This window comes from Plectropomus leopardus, chromosome 5 (assembly GCF_008729295.1).
Source record: "Plectropomus leopardus isolate mb chromosome 5, YSFRI_Pleo_2.0, whole genome shotgun sequence".
NCBI lineage: Eukaryota > Metazoa > Chordata > Actinopteri > Perciformes > Serranidae > Plectropomus > Plectropomus leopardus.
The window spans coordinates 16335258-16356707 of record NC_056467.1 but is presented as its reverse complement, the minus strand read 5'-3'; the positions used below and the strand labels follow the sequence as shown (position 1 = coordinate 16356707).

General features: G+C 39.4%; 1 protein-coding gene across 1 annotated transcript in view; it reads right to left on the bottom strand.

Annotated features, from left to right (window-relative positions):
• Nucleotides 1–21450, bottom strand: part of tlcd2 (TLC domain containing 2) — a 34630-nt gene that overhangs the window by 3319 nt on the left and 9861 nt on the right. The window lies entirely within an intron of this gene.

Here is a 21450-nt window from a genome sequence, read left to right as displayed (position 1 = left end):
AACAACAGCAAAAGTACAAAATACCAATATCAAACAATACATCCATTGAGTTTGTAAATGGATGTATTGTTCGATATTAAAGTAAAATTTATCCAAAAAAATCTTTCCAAAGCCAGATTCCATCGACAAAAACAGTAATTTTACCTCACTGAACATGGGAGCTGCTGGGGTACTTTTTTTTTTAACAATCAAACACTAACAATCAAACATATTTAACGGTGTTTTTTTTTTTTTTTTTCTTTTTTACAAATTTAGTGTTTTCCTCTCCCTGTCACATGGAGCTTTGGCAGCCCTTAGTGGAGGTTGGGAGACTCATGTTGGGAACCAGTGCTTTAAAACATCAAAGTCACACAATAACACAAATAAAAAAACTAATAGAAGCAGCAGTAAACCATCCGCTCCTGTGTACTCAAGTAAAATGACTGTTTTTGACAATAGGTTCTAGCTTTGCAGAGACCATATAAAACTTTCACTATTAGTTTAGTTTTATGTATTGTGGTTTTAGAAACAAATACATGTGTTTGGGAAGTACTGTGCATTCTGCTGGATAAATGAGACTTGCATTGCACTGCAGGAGTTGTGTTAAGAGTTTGTAAATGAAGGTGTTGATACAGTTTTGCTATTGTAAAACACAGACCCCCTTTGAAACCAGTTCATCAAGAATATTTTGTTTTTGGTTCTTCGCTCACTGTGGAGGCATGTGAGGAAAATGAAAGTTTACTTCACTAGTTCAATGTAACACCGGGAAAGTGACTGAGAAACAAATGGTTATTTGCAGAGTGAGGTATTCCTTTAAGATATGCCTATCTGCATGTATTGTTAAATCCATGCTAAAGTGGACAAATTGACAAATACATCAGCCAGCATTACTGCATGTCAACATATGTATCTCTAATCTAATATCTTTTAGTTAAAGGGGTTGCTTTAAATTTTGTTAAAGCAGTAGTCACAGGATTTTTTTTTCTTATTAGATTTCCACGTTTCGGCTCCCTTTAAGTGCTCTGCACTTTCATTCACTGTTGACACTATTTTACTTAGTGACAATGCGGAAGGACACCGCTCCCAACACTCATCACTGCTGAGCAGCACTTTACCAAAAATGTAAGGCCACTAACAGGAAATACCCACAAGGTGGCAGCAACATCACCCAAAACCACCTGAAACACAGGAAATTCAACCAATCCTGCTGCTGACACTGAATGGATTACTGATAGTATCTCAAATACATTGTGACACACACATTGTGAAAGTGAAAGCTGCTGTCTAAACCTCACAAAGCAGCTGTGTCTCAAGTGCAAAAATCTGGAGGACAGAAATGTGTTTATACCAGAACAGGCTGTTCAGCCAACTCTCCACAGGAGCCGGCACTCATTCTCACACCACCACTAGATTCACCGGCTTCATTCACACTCAGAGCACACCCGTAGTGTAGCAGGAGGTCAAACTGTGTGCAGACAGATTGTCCTCCTGTCTCTTACCACCTAAGCTGCCATGTTTATAAATCAAGAGTGGATGGTGGCAGTAAAAGAGTGCTAAAAGTAGAAAAAGGTCCAAATCAAGTCATGTCTTTGGTTACGGGTCATGGGATACACTGTGGTGTGAGAGAGTGACCTTTCCCATCAGTCATGGCTCCAATTGAGAAGCATCTTGTGTTTGTGCGTGCCCTCTGAGGTCACAGGATTAAGATGCCCTCTGTAATGCACCAAACAGTCATGTGATGCACTGTAGTGGGTTAGGCAACAGATCATGTGAGGAAAGTCACCAGCACACTAACCCTCACTGGCCCTTATTGTGTATCCACTCTAATGTTTGTGTCCTTAACTCAAAAGTTCAAAAGGTTTTCCACAGTGGAAACTTCCCGCAGGTTCATGTAGTTGTAATGAGTTGTTGGTCGTGGCAGCATTTCTTGTTAAGTGCACTGGAAGGGCACTGCTCTGAAAACCACCTACCATTCAAACTGTCATCAGACTGGTTTAAAGCGGCACAGATGCACCATGGGGTCCCAGACACGCCTGACCATTTGTTTTCAAGATATGCTGTCATGGAATCAAGTGTTGAGTTTTGAAAATGGCACCACAGGTCACCAAAACGACAGATTAATAGAGCTGCCGCCTGAAAGTGGAGGATTCCAATCATCAGTCAGAGACCCCCCAGCTGTTTTTTGTTTTTTTTTAAGCAGAGTAACAGCTCCTCGCTTTCATGCTGCTCTCCAGTACAGGCAGCTGCAGACCCAGACCCAGGGTGAGTCTGGGTAAGACGGAGGCAGCTGCATGAAGAAAGAGAGGCTTCACCTGGTGACATTGTCTTCTGCTTCCTGCTAAGAGGTGGTGAATTTACAGCTTACAGTATATCTGATAAATCATAACAGAAAAAAATGTTGTATAACTTTACACTGAGGATTACTGAATGGGCCCAAAGTGTTAGCCCTCCAACCCCAAACTACAGGCCCAAGGGCCAAAAGTGTCAGGGGCCCACCTGGCCATCACCTGCAAACTTTCACTAAAATTAACGTGCTATTGAAATTATTAACAACTAGGAAGAGACTCAAAGAGACCACAAAGAAATACAAAAATAACTACAAAAAGATGCAAAATTACATCTAAGACTACCACAAGTAGAAACACAATTCCCATAGAGACACAAAACAACAAAAAGATGTATAACAACTACAAAGACAAGCAAAACAACAACAAAAAGGGCAAAAACCTCCACAGGATCTGTGTTTTGCTCTGATGTAAGAGAGGTAGTGAGGCCTTTTGCATATCTGTGCCCATGGCCCAAGGGCCCATTATCTTATCATCAGCCAATGCCTGTTTACTGTATTTTATGGCCGTCACTGTCACCCCACCAAAACATTTTTTAAACTCTCAAGCTCTTTAGTATATGGAAAAAAAGAACTAAGAGTCAAATATTTGAACTGAACAACCAATTCTGATTCACCACAAATACTTCTGATTCAGGTGCAGCCCTACTAATAATCCTCTGCTAACCATCTTAATCTGGACCAAAGTGTTTCACAAACAGATGTCACTGTCCCAATATTATTGCTATCTGGACAAAACTACATAATTTCACTGTGAATTGTAATATGAGGTGCAATATTAGAATTTACCATTGTACAATGAATACTCATATTCTGGTGCAGTTTTACAAAGGGTATTCCTTTTATTTCTTATTTTAAGAACCCGTGTTGTCGGCTGCGTATATTTATTGCTTTATTATTTATTTGCTGAAGTTTGCTTGTGACTTTTCACTGCACTGATTGGGAGTCGCCCTCATGATTTTGTTGTATTTTGAACAAGGACTGCACTACAATAACAGCTTTCTATCTCTTCTGTTCTGTATCTGAACAATAAAAACAGCGATTGGAGGGTTAACTCTGACTCACACAACCAAAACAATCACTGCACAAATCTTCACCTGTTGTCAGGTTAAAATAACAGCGATGATAAACAGTGTCAGCGAACAATTACAATGGCGACAGTGAATGCACCGAATTTAGCAACATAAACCGCCTGCCTCATCATAGTCAGTGTGCTGGGAGGGAAAACAGTTATGTCAACAGGACAAACGGCTTTTCAGTTCAACACAAAGCCCCCCCTCCCCGACACGCACACAGGTATGTGAGCTCACATGGAAGCGTTGAGCAATCAGTCCAATGTGACATTTCACTGTGGTGTGGGGTCAGGTGACGGCATGAGGTCATGCAGGTGATGAGCCTGAAAATTCTTAAATAAACAAGGTGTGTCATGACACCCTGTTATCAAACTCACAGAGGCAGCCAACAACAAACTTATCAACAATTTAAACTGGTAACCAGTCTCAAGCCAAATGACATGCTTTGTGATCGTAGCAGTCAATATATAATTGATTGGACTTAGTGGACTTAATATTGGAATATCCAACTTAGATACCTTGAAAAAAAAGTGATATTCTATACCATTTATTATATACTTAAGAAGACACTTTGACATTAAGGGAATGAAATGTAAAGTTTGTATTAAAGAATAAATGTAAAAATGTATAACATGACTTTTCTGTTTTTGATTAGAGAACAGAAGAATCACTATAGCAAACATATACGAGAGCGAAAAAGTACAGCTGGTTCAAGATACTGGTGCAGAAAAAAAATAAATAATGAAACCGTTTCAAATATTCAGGATCAATATGTATTGATAAATCAAGATTTGATATCACTGATTAGATTGGTAAGCAACTTTTTCTCACTTGTTTGTTCGGAAACCCTAAAGGTTTCAGTATAAGAAAACATCTAAAATAAAGTCAGTAAAGCTGAGTATGATAAAATTACTGAATAACATGTGTTACTTGATGTTGATTTAGTTAAAACCACAGTACAAATATTGGCTGCTTAATCTTTCTCCAACTAGTAAATTCTAATTTCTCTTTAAAGTGATCTTAAATTTCACCTTAATTTACCTTGACAAAGAAAAAACTGTATGAAGTCTTTAAATAACAAGTAATCAGTATCAAGACTGGAAAAAAATAAATGCAATTCTATGACTCTTTTTTTTTGTGGCCGGAATCGAACCCGTGGCCGCTGCAGCAAGGATACAACTGCCGTATATGGGGTGCCACTCTATTCACTGAGCCACGAGGCGCCCCCAAATAACAATAATAAGAGGACTGTTGAAAACGAATTATGAGACAAGATTCACAATGAAGAACATATACTAAGGCTGCACAATGTGAGGAAAATATATAACATGTATTAAGATAAATATCTTTAACAATGATATTACTTATAATAAATAAACAGATTTTTGTGTACTTAGTTCTGCCTTTCTGCTGCTCTCATTATACTGCAACAGATACTACAAATTTCTTGCTGGGTAAAAAAGAATTTCTATTTCCAACTGAACACTGAACTGGACAAAAAAAAGATAGATAGTTGCTTTTTTTAAAGATTATTTTTATTTTTTGCCTTTATTAGGATAGGACAGCTTCAGCTTGAAAGGGGGAGAGAGAGAGGATGCGATGCAGCAAAGGGCTGCAGGTTGGAATCGAACCAGCGGCAACCAGGCGCCCCCATAGTTCCATTTTAATGGGCGTTTTCTACTGAAACTATCGTCAAACCAAAATCATCTAATATGTGCAATATAACAGTCTTTCTTTGATGATGTATTCTTTTGTGATGTGTTTATCACCCAAGTTGATATTGCAATAATGAAAAAAAAAACAAACAAACGGGATAAATAGCAAAGCCCTAACATTTGCTGTACATACACTCATTGTTTTCAGTTTATACCTGCAGTGAAAACAGCATGTGAAGGGTGTGTGTGTGTGTGTGTGTGTGTGTGTGTGTGTGTGTTGTAAAAACATCCATGTTGGTTCAAACCCAAAGCAAAAAGCAAAGAATGCAAGAGCTCTTATGGCCTTCATATGTTTCCGTGAAAATGTGAAAAAAAAAAACAACATACATGCTGATTAACCTTTATACCCCACACACACACACACACACACACACACACACACACACACACACACACACACACACACACACACACACACACACACACACACACACACACACACACACACACACACACACACCAAAGCCAGGCCAAGGTTGCAAACACGTCTCCCGGTGGTCTTTAGCGGGCTAATCTAAAGTCTAATCTGATCTGGTCAGATAAAACATGTTGGAGCATGGGACTGGGAAGGACAAAACAAACCCTTATTCAACGCTAAGATAAGATAATGAAGACAAATTCAGTAACAAAGACTGTGTGTCACTTCATTATGTTGTAAAGGAAATGGAAATACATCACATAAAAATCAAATTCTGACAAATATGGAGAATCTCCTCAAGGTTTCTTCATTTAGAAAGTGGGATCTTGTTTTGTTCCTCCTGCACGTCTGCCTAGTTTTATAAAAGGCAAGTTCTTTTTATGGCATTTGTGCTATCAGCCAATGACAGTTATTCGTTACCTAAGCTTAGTATAAACACTGATAGCACTGCAGCTCACGGGGTCACACACTATGTAACACACAATAAAGTTGTACAACAGTCAATGTTCAAGTGATGAACCACAAAAAAGTTAAGTGCACAAAAGAACCACAATGACTGAGTTAACATGACACTAATATGCCACTTTTATTCTAAATATGACATTATTCTGAATTTGATCCAAGTCACGTAAACAGCATTTTTTAAAGATTCCACATTAGATCTTTGTCCAAATGAAGCATTGTCTAACTAAGACATGAGGGATATCCCACTATTATTTAGGTTTTAGGAGCATTATTTGGTCATGTATAAAGCATATTTGGAATATAAGTCTCAACATTTGTTAATATTAGAGGAATATTCATTTTCATTAGCCATGTTAACAGCTTAGTAGGAATATTATCTTATTAGGAATAAGGGCAAACAAAGGAATATTTTGTTTATTTATGCATGTTTGATTTGTGTGTCCTCACAGTGGATCGAGGTGACTGTGACCACTTGACCTCACCAAACCAGGTCATCATCAGGGCACAGTGACCCCACAGCAGCCACCCAGATACCAGCAGCTAGCCAATAAACAATCCTCGTCGCTCTCTCAGCGGGCACAGAGGAGGCCTCTGTCCAGCTCCCACACCTTGTACTGCTGTCGCTCGAGAGGGAATCGCAATAATCCCACCAGCAGCCCGCTGGATCTATCAGATGATTAGAATGATTCAGCATTGGCTGGATTTGTCTCGATAAGCCCTGCTAAAGCTCTGCTTTCACACACAGCAGCCCAGACACGGCTGTCTCAGTCGAGACTCGAGTGGACAGACAGAAACAGGCATGTGTGACACCTGTCGCATTACACACGACTGCCTGCAGGATATTAAGACGGATGAAGTGCTTCAAATACATTCAATCTAATCTCAGTTAACTCCAAATTAACATCAAGTGTCTCTGACTGTCTATCTGTCTGTGTGTCTGTCCCTCAGTTTTTCTTGACAACCGTTTATTTGATCACCTTCACACCTGGCGGGTGCATTGCTGAGGACCCAAGGAAGCGCAGTGTCGAGTTTTGAGGACTTTTTGAGAAAACCACAAGCAGCGCTAACAGAGGCCAGGCAGTCAGCACGTTCAGATCAGGCACGTTTTGAGCAGGCACTTCACTAGTTTAAAAATGAGTGAAAGGACTAGTTTTGTAGTGCGGGCGAGTCGGGGTAAGAGATTTAATGTATAGCTCCTAATTTTGAGGATGATTATATATGTTATGCCAAGTTCTTTTTCTAAGGTAAGAATGAACTTTGCATCTATTTTTTTAACAAATGTAAGTTATTAAAATGCTTTAAAAAATGGAAATGTGATTATCCTCACCTCCTTAAACCACTTATACAATGAAAACCTGCAAAATGGCTACTTAAGAACGTCGTGAGGAGCTTGGTTTGCTAATTGTCATTTGACGTTTCAATCCCAACTTCACTAAAATCGCCTCTCACAGTCTGGTAGCACTGAGCTCAACAACCTATTGTCAAAGTCAGTTGGGTGGGGGGTGCTGGACAGATGGGCAGAGGGAGTGTTATTTAACCTTTGGACTGCACATACATACATTAACCTGCTGCTTATAGTCACCTGAATGGAATCCAAACAAAAGGGCTGAAAAACAAGGTGCGTGTGGGTGTTTGTGCCTGCATTTTCTCCCTGTGGGCTCAATTAGATGTTCCCTACACCCCCGTGAGGGACCATCTCGTCCCACTTTCAGGGGGGGAACACTGGGTGCAAAGACGGGTAGGGCAGTACTGTGAACGGTATGAATGTGTATGAACATGGTGAAACCTGTTATCCTTGACCCTGACTTTTAGCATCAAAGGAAACAACCGAATCAACCTCAGGTCAACTAAAAATTGGGGTAAAGTTCATATGATAAGAAAGTTTATGTCAAGATGGCAGGATTGGATAAACACTGAGCTGCTTTGGCACTCGGTATTCAGAAAATAAGCTGAAAGGAAACCCAGGGCGAGATAAAGCTGATAAAGTTAAATTTAGCTTCAAACAGGATTGTAAAGAAAGAAAACACCTGAGAGGCAACATTGCGGTTTACTGGGTCAAGGTACCAGCTGAGGGTAAACAGCTGCATATTTTCTGCTTTTTCAATAGTATAAAAATATGCCTTTCTTGTCTTTACTCTTCTCATTTTCAATTACAATATTTGCAGTCATTAAAAGTGATAATATACAAGCATTTTTTCTTTAACTTATGACGACGAAGTAAATGTTATTTGCACAATGTAATCACTTTAGAATAATGATACCGGGTACGATCCCTCCTAAAAATAGAGGCTTAATTTATGGCATGAACTGCATTATTTTGAACTGATGAACATCCAAGTACGATTGAAATGTCTCTATTAAGCTTGTGTAGCACGGAGTATGTGTGCAGGCATTACTTATTTCCTCATAGCCTTGCACCTTTGTGATGTGCATATAATTGTTCTCTCTGTTTACACTTTAAATATTATGCATTCTGATTTATCAGCTGAACATCATTATTGGTTTATATTTGTCTTGGTGACTGCCATCGGCCTATCAGCAAACAAGATGACATTCAGCAGCGAAGACTAATGGCGTCCAGTCGCTGGGATGAAAGCACCCACTGAAAAAAGCATCAGGGGTTGCGCCCTAATTTTTCATTGATAATGCTACATTGTGAACAACAAAACTGTGTGGACATCGGCAGGAGACCTAGATTATGTTCGCTGTTGGCAGTCGAAACTAACATCTAACAGTGGTTGCATTGAGTTTGTGGATGTAGAAAGAGACGTGGATGCAACGCTGGAGGGAGGTCCTGTTCATTCCTATGAAAGTTGCTCAGTGGCGCGTGAAGCCAAAAAAGTTCACCTGCCACATATCAAATGACCCTGATGATTTGCGTTTCTTCTGCACTGTGCGGCCCACAGAGCAGGAGCACGAGAGACAACCGAGCTGATACTTCCTGTTTAGCACTCCGCTAACTTGAATGGAGATAAAATGATTCAATGCGGCTCTTCAAGACTTTCAAAATGTTAGCGGATCAAATGGGTCAAACTCTGATAGTGAAACGACTCACTTCATGGGGTTTGTGATGTTAAAAAACGGGGGCCAAAGGGCATCACATGATGGATTTAAAGACCTGGGGCGATTCCTGGGGGCCCGGCCATGACTAATTTTGTCACATACTGAGTGTGTGAGCACCGTTATTACAGTATGTGGAGTCTTACGCCTGCAGGATTGCCGTAAGACAAAGCTGAGGGTCATTAACCTGATGTGGTAGCACCTGTTAGGCCTCTACCTCTCTCATCCTTACAGGAAACATTTGTAAGTTTTGGTTTCACACACACACACACACACACTCACACTCACACTCACACTCTCCTTACTATTACTAATGCAGCAGACATTCACATGTTAATAGCCTCACTTATTTAAAAATCAAGTGTGTGACAGGGCGGGAACGAAGTTTTATCACACTAGTCAGAGCAGACAAAAAAAGGTTATTAAAATATTTCCATGTCAGACCAGTTTCCCTGCCTCCAGCTGATAACTTGCTGGGTCAGTTGAAGAAAAATTTCACGTTTAGTACCAGCACATACAAAACGAGTGTTGAATGATAATGAGACAGTGTGAGAGAAAAAACAAAAACAAAGGCGGTTTATTAAGGCAAGGGAGGTCATTGACCCCAGAGTTTGACACAGTCTGTACCAGTTTGTGTGCGTGTGCTTGTGTGTGTGTATTAGTGAGTTGTTCTCAGAGTACGCGCACACACACACAAACATCGTCTTGTCTAGAAAACATGCTGCCTCTCTTGAGTCTCAGGGCAGAGAGGGTATTAACAGGTTTGGTAGGTACGGCACGGGTTGGTCCCAGAACAGGAGGGCTTCAACAGCAAACAGCAAGCACTCTCACCACAAACACAAAAGAACAATATTTTCAATAACTTGACATAAGCAGACTGGAGATGCTTATTAAAGCAATATTTACAACCATGCCTGTTAAGAGATGATTAAATGCATTCCAGAGATATTACCTACTTCATCTTGTGTGACTGTGAGTGCGACTGTGTCTTTGTGTGTGTCAGAAAGTGCACGAAGTGCAAAACCACCACAGACAATGTCAGCAGCAGCTTTTTCTGAAGTAACTCAAGCATTAGAAAAAATAAACCACAAACTTTTAAGATATGTCTCCATCAGCACTCTGACATGTGTTTAGTTTTTAGGTTTTTACCAGAGCTTGAACTGGAATATAAAGATGAGTACTGATAAAAAAAAAAGGTAAAGAAAAACGACACAAATAAAAATGTACAATATTTATACTACTGCAGCAACTTTTCTAATTACTGCAGTTTTTTTTTTTTTTTGGACAAAAAACACTGAAAATTGTTCCTATAACAAATGTTAAAATATGATTGTTTACAAAGAGTTGGGCAAACTATGACTAAAAAGAAGGTGATGTGTATTATACATTATTTTCTCTTCTTATTTCTAGGGGCAGGAGTCACCAGAGGACCCTCATTATGATATTATCACCATACTTTAGTCGCAGTACAATATAATTGTTATGTAATTGTTTTGTGATGAGTATTGTGATAACATATATTGATATATATGAATGAAGCTTTGAAGTATTTGGTAGCCCCACCACAAACCGCACGTGAAACTAAGGGCCTTTTCACAACTGGAAGTCCAAACCAAGGTTCAAATTTTGGTTACTGTGTAAACATTTGATCCGGTTAGTTTTGCTTTCACATTGCAATGATGCAAACGCACTAAAGACCTATATATGACATACCTACGTCCTGTCATCATCACCTGCATGAGCTCCGCCTCCCTAAATACAGCTGTTAAGCCTGTCTGTTGATTATATTCTGCTTTTTTAGTGCTTACATATTATAATGCTCTGTGTTTTTTACAGTTCACTAATTATATTAATATGTGTGTTTTCTTAAGCAACAATTTCATATAATATTGCTTCATGGTGTTTTCTTCTGTTTTCTTTTTGAACTATCCCTTTACTGCTTGTTTTGTATTATGGTTGGTGTTGTGTCAAATTGTGTCAAATCATTTTTTTTTTTTTTTTACAGTACTTTATGTTTAATCATGTATTTAAATTTAAGGCCCATCTAGGGACAGGCACTGCAAATTAGCTTAGGCTGTAAATGTTGTAGTATGCAGCATCAGTGTTATGCTATATACCTGTCCCTGTACAAATACACATGAAATGAAATGAAATGAAAAGAAAAAAAGATGAAAATGGCTGAATCTTTTGCGTTCTGGTTAACATACAATGATTATAGGTGCATGTGAATTTATTTTACATAAAGGTTTTTCACTATCCTCTTAACAGCCCTCCGTAATACATTACCGGAGAGGCAGTGCTTCCTTAATACGGGTCATAAAGTGACAGGAAATAGCCGAGTTAAGTAGATGGAGAGGAAACTAATAGGAAGCTCAGTAGAGAGTAGAAGTTATCTGGTGATAGGCAGACCAGCTGTGGGGTGATGAGCAGGTGGGAGGGTCTTACAAAAGCTCCAAGTCTGTGAGAGGAAATGGAAGGAAGGATGTGCAGCCTGGAAACTTGAGACGGTAATGATTACACACACACACACACACACACACACACACACACAGACACACACAGTTTAAAGTTTAAGACACGCATACACACACACACACACACACTCAAGGACTGTTAAATGTTGGTCTTTATTATCATCATGCGACCTGCGTTAACTGTTATCAGCTGACCGCAGCACAGCAATAAGCTTCAGCGCCTCGCTTTCACAAACATCTGGTCACAAATTCGCCAGATGTGCCCAAACACAGTTATTCAGTGCAGAAATGATCAATTACCACTCTGTGAGTATTCATTTAAGTACAGGCTGTCCCATCTTCACATGAGACATCAGGGTAAGGCTGTATGACAGTTAACAGGTGTGTGTGTGTGTGTGCGTGTGTGTGGTGAATCATGGTCACTTGCAGTATTGAGACACTGGGTGTGAAGGGAGGAGCCCTGGATTGCACTACCCTGAGTGTTAATCATTACCTCACTTCTCACAGCGGCCAAGGGAAAGACTTCCAATGCTCTAAACGCTCATTAGAACAAAGGAAGCAACAAAAAGCTCTTGAGGTCTGATGATATTCTCAATTGTTCATGTGTTGTAAAACTTTCAGGAGTGAGATCTGATACGGTGATGTTAGTGTATCTTTGACTGCAGAGAAAGAGACAAAAAATACACAGTCCTTAAAAGGTCCAGTGTGTAGGATTTAGGGAGATATATTGACAGAAATTGAATATAATATACTGAGTATGTTTTCTACAGTGTATAATCACCTGAAATTTAGAATTGTGTTTTTGTTACCTCACAATGTCTCACCTGTGGTTTCTGTCAAAATAAATGTCTATATGTACTTGTAATTTTTGTGTGAGTGATTCTGTTTGATTGCAGCGGGGATGAGATTCTGTTGGGGTAGATACCTGGAGGGAGTTTATTGTAGTTTTCCAGTTGTATCTGATGAATTGTGTTTGTATGACTTTAAATGCCAATAAAAGCAGGAAAATGTATGGAATTCATAGGAATAGTTGTTTTTTTCAGGAGATACGTGCACTGGCTTTTTCTCCTGATTGTGAAAAGCTTACCGTCTGCTGGATCCAGTTACAATTTACCTTACAGATATGAGAGTGGTATCAATCTTTTTAGCTATTATATCATACAATATTTTTTATTTTTTATTAAGATTTTGTTTTTTAATTCAAAGCACTTTGACAATCAGGAATTCTGACAGATGTGACATAAAAGAAATAAGACCTTTAGCAATTATTAGAGAAATCTCTGGTTTGATGTGAAATATATTTTTTTTTTTAAAAGACACTGAAATGCTCCACTGATGTCAGACGTTCAATGTGAGGTTTTTCCTACGCTGTACGGTACTCTCACATGCTTGCACACCCGCCTACGCTGCTTTTGGAATCATATGCAAGTATTGTGGTATTCCCACTGCAGCTGGATCGCAGCCAAGTTTGTTCTAGACCTTTTTTTACGCCGTAGTTCGCGGCCATTAGGTGTGTCAGTCATAGAGAACAAATGCACAGTTCCTACTTTGCCCCTCCTTGGTTTTTCAGTCAGTGACAAACTGTTCACCGAAAGTCAACTCCCTCCGTTTTTTTTTCTAAACCTGGATGCCTCCACAAACAGCATTCCTGGTCGTTATGCCAACTGCAAAACAAATGACACATCCTTTTTTGGGGCACTCCGACTTTCCTGCCTCTTTCGAAAGCATGGCACGTGTGTGTGTATGAGTGTGTAACATGACTGCTCCTTTTTGCGCTCTACCTGTTGGCTGAAGACAGCGTAATAAAAGGCTCATTCACACCAGCGTGCTTTGTTCAGGATGGATGGCACCTGCATGATAGATTTGACAATCCTCGGCCTTGATAAGCACTGTGATGGGATTAACACCAAACATAAGCAAGTCTGTTTTTGCTAAACACGCTCTCCTCCTTCTACTTTTCTGCTTTCCAATAACATTGTAAAAAAAATTCTACCATTCACATAACATGCCTTCTATTTCATAACTTAAAATTTCAAACCAATGCTACAAGTTTCTTTCTCTACCTAAGAGATATTTTTGAGTGTGCAGTAGAGCTGTAGTAAACCAAACAAAATATTAGTCGAATTAAATTCTACCTAGTCTTCGAACAGCTGATTGGGTGATGGGGGAAAGGCCACTAGAGAGTCACTTCTGTCTGCCTACTTTGTGTTTAAACAGATCTAAACAACAGCAGCTTGATGTCGCTCTAGTGTGTGATTTTAGACAGCATGCCGGCATCACGGCAACAGAGAGGGGTGACAAGCCTGACATGTAACACAATAGCACTCGTCTCCAGTGTGACATATAACATGAGCGGCATAACATGGCAATTAAAATCATTTACCATCTCTGTTCATACTAATGTTGATCTCATCCTCTGCTTGGAGGGTAAAGAGCTCCTGGATGTTTTTACAATTTGTGCAGACATTTTCCGCCACTGTTCTTTTTCTTTGAGTTAGCCGCTAACTGCTGCTAGCTGCTTTTCTAAATCTTATGGCAGAGGGTCACACACATTACACATTGTCAAAATGTCATACGTGTCATGTCCATGGTTCACACCATGAACAAGCAGTGCAAAATAGGGATAATGCCTTAGAAATGAAACACCAGTGATTGTCTGACCAATGACAGTTTGGTCGGACAAGAGCATATCAAATAACCAATCGATCAGCCAACAAGAAGATGCCATATATTGTGCAGTTTGAATGGGCATGCATTATGCAAGCTTCCTCACTCTCAGATGCACATAGTAATAAGTCTTTATCTTAGTCTATACTTTGCTGCTGTGTTAAAAGAATACGTCAGAAAATATCTACCCAATTTCTGAAGGATCTCACACACACACACACACACACACACACACACACACACACACACACACACACAATTGACAGCATTTTTCAGGCCTCTAATACTCCACAGTGAATTATTTTCGGTGGCTCACAGCAGCATTTCTGTGGTTAATAAAGAGATGAGAAGCTGCATCCATCAGTCAGTGGATTTTGTTTTGTTTGTTGCTTTGGCATTAGATGAGGGCAAGCTGTTTCTCACACAAAAACAATGGACAAGGAAATTCCTCAATGTCAGACAGTCACACACTGAGGGGGAAAAAAGCACAAAAACAAGATATAATACTACCAGAGCAGGAAGGCTCTTATTGGTTTGTAGCCATGTGAGGGGGCGGTGCAAGCAGCAGAGAGTAGGTGGAAGAGGGGGGATGGGGGAGATGTTTGGAGGTCTATGATAGGGGGGCTGAGAACAAGGCAGCGTGTGTGATATATGGAGTGGAGCTGCAGCACAGAAATGTTTTGAGGGGGTGCACATTTGCAGAAGCCCTCTCAGGAAGCAGGAGGTTTGCTGCACATGTGTGTGTGTGTGTGCATGCATGTGTGTGTGCGTCTCTCTCTTGGGGGCTTGAGGTTCATGTGGAGACCAGATGTCTGTTCTCCTGTCAGGATATGCACAGAAATGGGGGGATGTCCCAGGGTTCCCCGCCAAAACGATTAGACTCCTGGGACACGCACACATACATCAGGAATCTTTCCCCGCCAAATAACCCTTACGCACATGTTCTATTACCTATTTTGCAACATGTCTCTCTTTAACTTGTTAACTGATATAATATATAATACATATTTTATAATATTGCTGTCTGTTGTCTGGGTTCTTGCTCACCTAACTTTATGTTCTACTAAAACTTTCAGCATTAAATGGTTTGCAAACACAATGTTGACACTGGAGATTTTAAACTGCAAGCCTCGTTCCATGTGGTTTATCACACACCAAAGTGTGGGTCAAAAAGGAGGAGCGGCAGAGCCCACAGATTGTGGATGGCTGGAAATATATATGTGGGCTGGCAAGCGAAAACAAAAACATACCATACATGCTGCATGAGCTGCTGATATGAAATATCAAGAGGCCTGAGCTGTTTTAAGCAATAAAAAGAACACAAGGATTTGTTACTACTACTACTTCTATAACAACTTGCTGATAATTGCATTTCCATTTTTGATTATATTCATCTGCTAATTTGTGATTTAACAAATGGTAACCCTCTGGATATTCTTTGAGATGATAAAGTGCTAAATTTGCAAGGAAAAGAAATCACAAATTTATGAGAAAAAGGCCTTCAGGGCTTTCTGCCAGAAAGTTAGGTAACGTAATGCTGCTGAATGCACACTGTGCACATAAAGTTAAGCAGAGTAGCTAAACAGGCCTGTTCATAATAATGTCATTTTGATGTTGCCAAGATGTCCAGGAAGGACGTCTAACTGATAGCCAGGTAACTTCCCTGGTCGCTACATGATTTTCATTTTGGAATTATTTTTGAACCATAACAGGATATCTTAATTAGATATTAAAACAACCTTCATTCAACATCTCAATGTTTCCCGAGATTCTGTGTTTATAGGTGGCGTTTGTGGTGTAATGATGTTGCTCCGACTTTGCAAAGTGAAGCGATGTGAGTCGTAGGTAAAAAACACACACATTATTTTTCAGATTTTTTTTTTCATGTAAATTCACCACTTTACTCGCAGATAATATTTGAGTGTTTTTCATTTTAAAAAAATACAGATTAAATCTTAGAGAATAACAGCATTAATATCTGATCATTTCTGGGTTTTTCTCATAAATGTACTACTACTACTACTAATCTTGAAGAAAATCCAAGTTTTTTCCTTGTAAATGTGTGACTTAATTTTCAGAAAATTGCTGTTTTTTTCTCTTAAATGTGAGACTTTAATATAAACATAAAGTTGTCCAAGTTTTTTTTAATCATAAATCTATATCTGATTTCCCCCCTCATAAATTCATCAGTCTAATCTCAGAGAACATTTGTGTCTTTTTTTAAAAAAAATAAATTATTTAGTTTTCTCACTAAACTGCGAGAACAGCTTTGGTTTTTTCTTTCTTCATTTTTTTTACCATTATCTCAGAAAATTAGTGAGTTCTTTTCCACTTTAATTTATGACTTTAATCTTGGAAATTCTGCGTATTTTTTTCTAAATTTTATCCCACTCCGTGGGCTCTGTATTCTATTTAATTAAACCTAAAATGGTTCTAATGCGCCATCATATAGTACAACCTCTACACCTCTATAGTTACACTACACTTATGTGACATTGACTCTCAGCAACATGCTTCATAATACTGTTGCCAATGCAAGATTAACCACTGGAGAAAAATCGTCCATCAGGAAGTAGACCAGCTGAGCTTCGGATATGTTTGAACAAACATGGCCAACTTAGCAACAATAAAGACGAACTAAATGAGGCTTTAAAGGTTACAAATCTGGCCACTCTTTGAGTTTGACTGCACTCCTGTGACATCAGGCTGCTGGTCTTAATACAGCCAGCAGCTGGTGAAAGGAGAAGCCCGCAGCAAAGGCAAAGCGAAGGACAGAAGGAGACGTACGGGATAATCAGGTTCTACAGAGTTGAAGATGTACCTGTGGCGGAGGTGGCATTCCAGTGACATGTGGTGTCACAGCAGTAAAAACATAGCCAACAACCATATACAGTATGTTCCTGCTGTCAGAAGTGACATTCCCTGTTGGGTATGTGAGGCAGCTTTGTGCTCCTCCTGCAAATATCTATTTTCATGCCTGGTAAACTGAGACAAGTTCCACTCATATCTGAGTATTGGTACAAGGCGAACCTTCAAGAGGAAAAATGTGACTGAGGCTGAACAAGGCAAATATGAGCATGCAAGCACCTAAGAGGATTTCTAGGTTATAAGGATACAAACAGACACATGTACTGTTGTTGCAGAAAATCTGACTGTCGACTGGACCTACATGTGTCGCTTGACGATATACTGTACACCAGAAGTACACTGCATCACTCATTCAGCATCACCTCTACAACTGAGCATGGTGGCGGCTCCATGCATTGGCTAAGCATTTTAATAATGGAAATATTTATAGCTAGATGCAACAGTGATCTGCACCACATATAGAGAGATCCCTGCTGAACACATGCTGGCAGCATGTTGGCAACAATGGCATTAATCAGACAGTTAAATGAAAATTTTGCATTTAAAATCTGTGAAATGATTGCAGGGGGTTTACAAAAGCTCCTTGTTACTACTAAAAAAGCTGTTTGTGCAGAGGAACTAAGGTCCCTATAAAGCTGAGATACCCCTGACCGAGCGAAAACAAAGCACAACCATGTTCTTTTATAACTCTAATAAGTTTAGTGTATTTCCCTGCAAAATGAGTTCATCTGGTTGATGTTTCCGTACTTGTAAGATGTATCTTTGGAAATCAGAACGTCACCAAATTTGGGCTGGATGTTCATAGACAAGTTATTATACAGTGGGGTTGCAACAGTATGAGATTTTTTTACGATTCAACAAACATCTCACGGTTTCACTGTAATACAGACTTATTATTTTTTATCAGTCAGAATGACCCTTGAAGGAGTGAAAACTAAACTAAATTTGGTGACATTCTGATTTCCAGAGATACATGTTATAAAGGCAGAAGCTGTTCTTTCTAGAGAAGCCTTCATTTTCACTACTTTCGTTTTTTGGGGAGAATCCTAACATCAACCAAATAAACTAATTTTGCAGTGAAGTATTCTTATATAACTTTCAATTTAAAAAACAGACATGTTAGTTATAAAAAAAAAAACATGGCTGTACTTTTTTCAACTTCAAGTATCAGAAAAAAACTAAAGCTTTGTTCCTCTAGTAATTTACTGCTTCCAAACTGGAAGAAATGTGACTGGTGATTAATAGGTTGCTGTATGAGTTTCAGACCTCTTTGGCTGCTTAATGTAAATCTGGATTCGAGAAATTAGTTACTTCTTCAGGGTGTTGAAGAATCCTTTCATTTGTGTTTGTAAGAACAATTTGTGAATCTAATTGGAGTATAAATGATGATTAAATGTTACATGACTAAAATAATTATATAAATAGTATAATGGAGAGAATATTAAAGAGTCTACAAGTGCACCTCTTTAGATTTGAGGAAGACTGAGAAGAGCATCTGTGATTGGAAACAGCACAGATCCTCAAATAGCTGATTAACCTGAGCAGCCCTGATCTGTTTCAGAGGAGTGTCGGCCTTGGCCTCTCTTTGCAATCATAATTGAATTCTGCCTAATGAGAGAGGGATGGGAGACATTTAGAAAGGAACAGCAAACATGCTGCAAAACTTCAGAGGCACATGACAGGGCAAAGAGAGAGCAAAGGAGCAAAGCTTGTGTGTTTCCACTGTGTATTATCAATGAATATCTCAAGAGGGAATATTGGATGTACTGCTATTCACATGCTTTCACTCCTCATGGAAAAAATAATCTGCCCCTCTGCTTGGCATCCTTCTCCTTTGGCTCATATTTTTAATTACAAGCTCACTATTTCCGAGAGTCATGGGCAAACGAGAGTGAAACAGAATCAACACGGGGAAGAGGGTTTCTTACAAGAACGGCAAACAGACCTTAATTTTACATTAACCATACGCACCGCAGTGAGTCCATCTCAAACATCGCAAAAAAGGAAAAACTATCTTTCTTAAAAACAACGCATAACAGGCTACGAACTGCATGTTGTGTTTCTTAGACAATATAAACAGTAGGTACATATATATTTAATCCCCTCACAAGAAGGCGCCCTATTTCTGTCACAACTATCAGGACTTCCTGTTTTCCAAAGGAAGTATGAGGTTGTGGCTGACAGGATCCCATCAGGCGTGAGTGACTGTGGCAGGGCCCGCATACCTCTCAGACAGAAATAAGACGTTGTAATCTTCACTTTAGTCAGTAAAGAGGAAAAAAAAAATCTTTCCATGCAATGCTTGACTTTGTTATTTCTCCTGGACGGCGACAACAAGGATCAAGAAAACTCGTGTTACACCTCATGCCGTTTCACTGTATGCTTGGAAAACAGAGGAAACCCTCACAAAGACAAACGGCAAGAAAAAAACATAGATGTGCATTTGAGCAAACAAACACTAAAGGAGGAGGTAGGGGTCAAAACAGAGCACAAGCAAAGGGCAAAAGTGAGATGTAAGACAAAAAAAAATGTAGGTTTGGCAGAACAAACAAGTTTGGCAGATTTTAAAAACAGATTTATAATGTTTTTTCATCAAAGAATGTTTTGATTAAAACTTGCATCTTTACGAAAAGCCTTCAGCTTAGAGCTGCAACACTGATGTCACTTTGAGGCTCAATTAGCTCCGTTACACTAGTATTCAGCCTGGTCTTACTCCCCCAGTATCAACATTTGCTGTTTTGGCATTGTACCCAGTGTTGCTATAATATGCAGGAGATACACTTAGGCTTCAGTATAAGATGCACCAGGCTTTTAACCTACTCAAATGTAAACCCATCCACTTTATTTTTAGAAATTCAGAGCAACAAAGTAGTATAAGAGGTTTGCTAAGAGTGGAGGGGTCCAACAAGGACAAGACTTTAACCCTGGAAACTGGTGTTTGTGTCCTGTGTGAAACTAATGGCACGTTTCCACTTCATGGTACCGACTCTACTCATCACTGCGTCATCAATGCACGGCATGCACGAAATACCCTCAACAGTGCAAACCCAAGCCCGCCATTTTTAAACAGCCAAGCTGTTGTAGCGGCTGCAGTTTAGTATCATTTTCTTTTTCTTCGCAAAAATAGCCACTACAAAGATCCCGCCATGGTCGCTCAAGGAGGTGCAAACGTTCCTCACCTTGCTGGCCGACGAGCATATCCAGCAAGAACTAGATGGGTCCACGTGTAATGAGAGAGTTTGACAGCAACTCTCAGAGCAGATGGCAGTGCACGGCTACCATCGGACCTCCCAGAAATGCCAGGGAAAAAAAAAAAAAAAAGAAAAGCGATAAAGGGTCTGTCAAGGACCTAAACAGCCGGTTTTGGGTTGAACCGGAGAAAATGGAAGTGGTTCGAAATGATGGACTCTATATATGGCCATAGACCTACAAACAATGAGAGGGAGGGCAGCTTGGACTCTGCTACTGCTTTGTTAAACTCCATGATAGACGACAGTAAGTTCTTTTATTTAACGCTCAGACATGTTTTCTCATAGCTGGCTTGCGTTGTTATATGCAAACTTATAATAACACCAACATGTAACACAACAAAGTCCACACAAAGCAGATAACATTAGCTGGTGCTGTTGTTGCGTGCTATTGTTTACATTCAGTTTTTCTAGAGATGTTGCTATTTCGTTTTGGGCTGCAGTAAGTCGTGTAATTGACAAGCTCGTAACAAGCCTAATCTTGTCACGTTATTGCTATAAATAATAAATACTGCATGTACCATTTAAAAGTCAAGTTTAAAAGACTTTTGACATTTTTTGTTACGTCTGTCGTTAGTCACACCAGTCGACTAACTAAGGTCAACCACAATCTTTTTCTAATCCAAACCAAGTAGAGTTGCTGATTTGAACCACTGACCCCATCTTTATTACGTTGGCGGACTTACACGACTTGCTGCCCAGCTCCTGAGTGAAGATACAACACGAAAGGCTATACTGTCCTTATGCTAATGCCAGTGGCCTCTGGCCAAGCGTCAAAATATGACAAGTAGAGATGAGATCACATGCTAAAATTACTATGAACATTACACTACACGTGCACATAATGTATCAAGATCAAAGTCAAAATGTATTTTTGAAACTTGTTTTCAGAGACAAATCACCCTCCACCCATAAAATGGAAACAGACGTCTAAAGCTGGGGAGCTGGGAAAAACAAAATCGCTATCCTCTTCCTTTCCTGGCTGCTAATGGTACCCAATAACAGACAAACTTGCAAATTGAAAGCGAGACTTAAAGGGATCAAACTTAACACCAATGGTGTCATTTTTCTATAGAAATTATATTGTGCAATGAACATTTACTTCGTAATAGTAAGTTAAAGAAGACAACTTGTCTATT